The sequence below is a fragment of the Euprymna scolopes genome, chromosome 46 (genome assembly GCF_053919585.1).
Source record: "Euprymna scolopes isolate OS-2025 chromosome 46, ASM5391958v1, whole genome shotgun sequence".
Taxonomy (NCBI): Eukaryota; Metazoa; Mollusca; class Cephalopoda; order Sepiida; family Sepiolidae; genus Euprymna; species Euprymna scolopes.
The window spans coordinates 144,063,338-144,069,578 of record NC_136527.1 but is presented as its reverse complement, the minus strand read 5'-3'; the positions used below and the strand labels follow the sequence as shown (position 1 = coordinate 144,069,578).

The 6,241-nt window shown below is 32.2% G+C and overlaps 1 long non-coding RNA gene across 1 annotated transcript; it reads left to right on the top strand.

Annotated features, from left to right (window-relative positions):
* Positions 1–230: 230 nt before the first annotated feature.
* LOC145271141 (uncharacterized) lies at positions 231–6,011 on the top strand. Its single transcript, XR_013865706.1, has 2 exons — positions 231–418; positions 5,755–6,011. It is a non-coding gene; the product is annotated as an uncharacterized LOC145271141 (long non-coding RNA).
* The last annotated feature ends 230 nt before the right edge of the window (positions 6,012–6,241 follow it).

Sequence of the window (6,241 nt, the reverse complement as noted above, 5' to 3'; positions counted from 1 at the left end):
ATAAATTCCAGTTTTATTAAATCTGAAAAAAAAAAAAGCAATTCGTTGACACTTAATATGTCAACTACCCAACCAGAAAGATATTTCTTTTCAAAACCGGTTTTATAGAGAGATAAAGAAAGATATGTGAACTCAATTTATCTAGCCAGCTAGATAGATAGCTAGCTAGATAGATAGATAGATAGATTGCTATATAAGGCAATACGCTGAATCATAACTTATCAAACAGGCAAAGAAAGATTATTTTACAAAACCGGTTTTGCTTGTTTTCTATTAAAAGAAAAAAAAAATAGGCGTGGCAATTCGGCGATAGGCATATTTTTGTGTTTGTCGTCATTCGTCAGAAAAACTTGGAGACGAAATTATTCACTGCAAAATAAAAAAATCTTTTCATATTGAAGAATTCTTACAGTGAAAGGTTCGTGTGATTATTTTCTACGATTAATTCTATGATCAAATTTTATTCCTATTATTGTTTGAGATTTTCAAGTTTTTCAAAATTTAGTCATTCATGTAAGTAAAATATCCGGTTTATATATATATATATTTTTCTACTTATATATATATATATTTTATTTACAAAATTTTAGCTGAGGTTTTCCCTTTTCATCCTCATGTAATTAAATTCTGTTTTAAAATTGAAGACTTTTGCAAAATCTATTTCTATTTAATAGTTTTAGTAAAGGCTTTGTTTCTTCTTTTTTCTTCTTTTTTTTTTCTTTCTTTCTTTCTCCATCATTATATAAATTTAGAAGTCGGATTATGTAGGTACTGAGACTGCGATAGGTTAAAGTTAATTTTTTTTTTTTTCCTTCCGGGAATTTAAACTGCATTCTTTATTTCTATTTTTGCATTTTTTTTATTCAAATATTCTTATATATATACAAAATATTCTTATATACATATATATGTATATATATATATATATATATATATATATATATATATATATATATATATATATATATATATATATATATATATATATATATATATATATATATACTTGGAAGTTTTTAACCTTTAAAACTATACAAAAAAAAATTAATTTTATTTTTATCATTCGTTAGAAAACTATTTCGTCAGTAAGTCAATCAATGCATCAACTTGCTCTCTCGAATTCACTGTAGTACTAATGGTAATTTAAGGGATCATCAGTTGTACATATATATATACATATATATGTACATATATATATATATACATACATCTATATATACATACATATATATATATACATACATATATATATACATATATATATATATATACATACATATATCTACATGTGTGTGTGTGTATGTGTGACTACAATCTATCACATAATACATCACTACATATACGTAAATTTGCAAACCTGACGATTTCTCATAAGAATGAAAACCGGAATATTCTGTGTAGTTTAATTGCCATATATTTTTTCACAACTTACTGTATATATATGGGAATAAGATGTTTAACTTACAATTGTAATTTCTTTTTCTAATATTCTGTTAAATAATAAAATTAATTGTACATTTTAACTTACATGTTCGTTTCTTTTCGTTTATACACACACACACACATACACACACATATGCTTGTATATATATATATATATATATATATATATATATATATAAGTATATTGTTTTAATTAAACTCTATACATATATACATATATATAAAGTATATTGTTTTAATAAAATTATCCGTTTTGCAATAGACATAATATATATATATATATATATATATATATATATATATATGTATATATATAAGTATATTTGTTTTAATTAACATGTATATATAGATACATTTGCTTTAATTAAATATACTTATATATATATATATATATATATATATATATAAGTATATTTAATTAAACTGTGTGCATATATATGCATATATATATATAAGTATATTTGTTTTAAGTAAACTTTATTATTTAATTAAAACAACATATATATATATATGTATTTAATTAAAACAACATATATATATATATATAAGTATTTAAATAAAACAACATATATATATGTTGTCTTAATTAAATTGTATGTATATATATAAGTATATTGTTTTAATAAAACTATCCATTTTGCTATGTATATATATATATATATATATATATACAGTTTACTTAAAATATATACTTATCTATATATATATATATATATATATATATATATATATATATATATATATATATGTATATATATACACAGATTAATTGATATACTAAATCCTGGCTTGAGGTAGTTGCCTGTCTAGCCGCACTGATGACCTGTGAAACAGCGAAACAGTACTGTATGTGGATGACTATATATATATATATATGTATATATATACACAGATTAATTAATATACTAAATATATATATATATATATATATATATATATATATATATAAAGTATATCGTTTTAATAAAACTATCCATTTTGCATGTTGTTTTAATTAAATTATTTCTTATACATAGTGTCTCTATTAAATGTACCTATTTACTATGCCTCCCCACGGGACAGAGTTAGACACCAGGGTCGTTTTTTAACGTGGAGAAAAGGTACAAAAATAAAAATTGTCTCAGTCGTGAAGGATTTCTCCTCCACCGAAAGAGAACAAGAAAATGAAGTGCAGCATCTGAAGAACAGATACTACACTTTGATCTTGTTTATATATTTTATTGAGAAAGAAAAAATTGAACATGAAAAACGTACAAAAAATTCAATTCAACAAAATTAGGCACAAGGCCCTACAAGAAATTGGGAGGGGGAGGGTACAGGGTCTTTTTGACTATGTAACAGATGAGACTTTGAAGTCTTACTCTTGACTGGCAACATTTACCAAAATACCTCAATCACTCTGTGGATCCTAATCTAACTAATAACCCCAGCGTTCAATGTAAAATTTAACTATGTACAATTTGTATATTCATTTCTGTATGTTGTGTGTGCGTGTTTTTTTTTTTTTTTTTTTTTTTTTTGTGTGTGTGTATGTGTGAGAAAATAAAGTTCGATTTCATTAGAAAGAGTTCTTGAATTAATTGGCATAAAATGTTCGTGGAGTGGGAGAAAAATAATGAAAATGTTCATTTCAAAAATAAGGAAAAAACTACTACTGTGTTGTTAGTAAGACCCCCCTGTACTATTCTATGTGGCTAGATCCCCCACTGTTTTCCGGGGAACCGAAAACAAGCAGAGCATCCCTAATGGGGTTTGGGGAAGTCGCCTTAATAGAGGTGGGAGAAAATAAAGCAACGGATAGAGGGGGTAGGAAGGTGACCTCTGAGTAGGGGGGTGACCGGGGGCATCAGAAAATAAAGATGAGGAGCAGGGGGGTTGGGCAGACTCAGAGGTTCTCTAATACCAAAAAATAAAATCAGGAACAGGATCTCATTTGTACCACCAGTCAAGAGTTACTTTACTGAACTTATAATGCTAACCTAGGCGGGATGGGTTCCGTAGGACCCAGCACCGCCCATGCCATGCCTAAGGAGGGAACACGTATCGAAACTTGGCTCCTCGGCGGATGCACAAACTAGTGCTGTGCACCCACCTCTTGTCAAATTCCACTCTAGGCAACCTCTTCCAATCGCATCTAATCTTTACTTTAAGCAAATGTTTAAAGTAAACGATCAGATCCCGATCAGGAACAGATGTCCCTTCGTGGACCAACTTGAGGCGCGTGATCCAAATGGTCATGTGCGCTACTGCTAGGATCGCCAGGAAAACCAAACTTTCCTCCCTGGGGAACGGCGGCTCCATGTTGTACACAAAAGTTCCTACGTCGAGATCGAGCAGACACTCGGCATCGATGCGAGCTGTTACCCCCTCGATGTACTTTAATAGGGGCTGTATCCGGCTGCAACTAAAAAACGCGTGCTCGATTGTTTCGGGCTCGCGTTCGTCACAGCACGGACAGAAGCGCCTGGTATGTTCTTTATACCGGAAAAGTACGTCGAAGAGGGGCAGCGCATTTCGGACCAGTCGCAAAGTCAGGGAGAATTCCGAGTTATTCAGAATCTCCCGTCCCGGCGCCCAACACCATTGAGAACAGACAACCTCCATCGACCATCCCATCCGCCTACAAAGTGGATCCTTCGCGGTCCCCTCCACTAAATCCCGATACAGTTTCTTCCTTGGCTGATCGAGGACATTGGTCCCCGGCAAAGCTCTAAGAGCGGTTCGGCATTCGGAGAAGAACTTGGACTCCCCCTTCGGTCGTAACGTTAAAAAAATGCAAACTCATTCTATTTTCTCGTGTAAAATGCATTAAAACTTGTGACGCTTCTACACTATTGGGACGAAATTTTGTAGTCGATAAATGGAGTTTTCAGATCAAAAACAACTGATTCAACTTCAACTACTTCTTTTTGTCAATTCTAATAAATTACAATGGTAGCTTCTAAATTATGCAGTCGAAATTACCTGAATATTAATGAATTATTAAAAATATTGAATCGGGCTAACAGGTGAAGATTTTCTTAATTAAAACTCTAAATGCTAAACAATTTTTTTTTTTTTTTTAATATTTGGAAATTTTCACTCGTAAACTCAACAAAAAGTAGAATCTAACTGTTTACGGTAGGAGTAATTAAAACAGGTCTTGGACAGATGAAGGGTTGCCCGCATGTGAAATTTTGGTCGCAGGAGGTGCGCAATCTCCAACCACACCTCTCCTGAGATGACATTGTTGCAAGAGCAAGTGAAGTACAGGACGACTGGAAACAATGCCGAGATAAGCGGAGAGCACATACAGCGCCTAGAATTCCCAAATGGTCACCCATCTGATACTAACCAGGCTCAACGTTGCTTAACTTCGGTGACCTGATAAGAACCGGTGTGTCAACACAATTATGCCGTAAGAGTAATTAAATGGTTTTAATCTCTAATCATAAGCCAAATATTATTTTATTGAAAATCGGGTAAAACCGCAGTTTAGTGGCCTGTACATAATGCGATTAAGAAATCATATACAGACGAGAAATCATTGTTTTTATTAAATTTTGTTAATTTCGTTTCAAATTAAAATCTTGTTAGTATTACGCCCGCAATATTAAAAAATACACATTGACGGAGACTTCCTTTCTAGGGCAGTTGCTCTTGACATATCAAAGGCTTTTTAATAGAGTATGGCATAAAGGTCTACTTCACAGAATTTCCAGCTATGGTATAGCTTAAAATGTCTTCTCAGTTTTTAAATCACTTCTCTGATAGGTTCAAAAGAGTAGTGGTTGATGGGCAGAAATCAGAAGCTCACTGTTTTAATGCTGGAGCGCCTCAGGGGTCCATCATGGGCCCAATTCTCTTCCTGATCTATATCAATGATCTTCCATATCACACCCTTACATCATTCATAGACATTTTTGCTGATGACACTACCATCTATGGCAGTACATCAAAGACCGTAAACGACCAAGTTCTCTCTGATTCTCTCTCCTCTGATCTTGAGCATGTGATACAATGGGGAAAGAGGTGGCTGGTTACTTTTAATGCATCTAAAACTAAGCTTCTGTCTTTACATCATCAACGCTCTGATCCCCATCTGGCATCAACTGAATGAATGACTCTCATCTTGGGAAGTCAAAACAAATCAAATCATATGCCCCCTAACTTTCGGTCACGTGTCAGAGGGAGCGTTAATTACTTTCAGTGTCATGCGTGTAGGTCGTCCGCCATGTTTTTAGCGATTTTTTGAAAAGTGACAGGATTGTCAACCTCCGCCAAAACATCTTTTCATATTTTATTTACTTAATTTTTGTTTGTATTTTTCAGTGTTTGATTGTTCCTCACGTTAATCGCCGAAAATCATTTTAAAAAAATGGCAAATTTATCGCAATCCAAACTTAAACAAGACCTGTTGGATTTAAAACATAGTTTGGAAAATTGTAATAAGAAGATTGAAACCTACTGCGATAATTTAGAGCCGGAATATGAAAAGGAATCCAATGAACTGTGGACGAAGTTTGAATATTTTATTGAACAGGAAAGACAGGATACAATTTATTTGGACGGAAAAATGCTAAGAAAAATGGATGACGAAAGGAAAAGATCGATGAGAATTGTAGATGAAAATAATGAAGTTCTGCGAGAAATTGAAGAATGGAATAAAAGTCTTGAACGTTTTTCGGATGATGATCAACGTCAATTGGAAAAATTTGATTCAAAAGTTTTTCAAGCACACGAAAATTGGATTCGACCGATTAAAGAATGCGAAATAAGTTTCCAATTGCCTAATTATTGGCAAGAAGCCATTAAACCA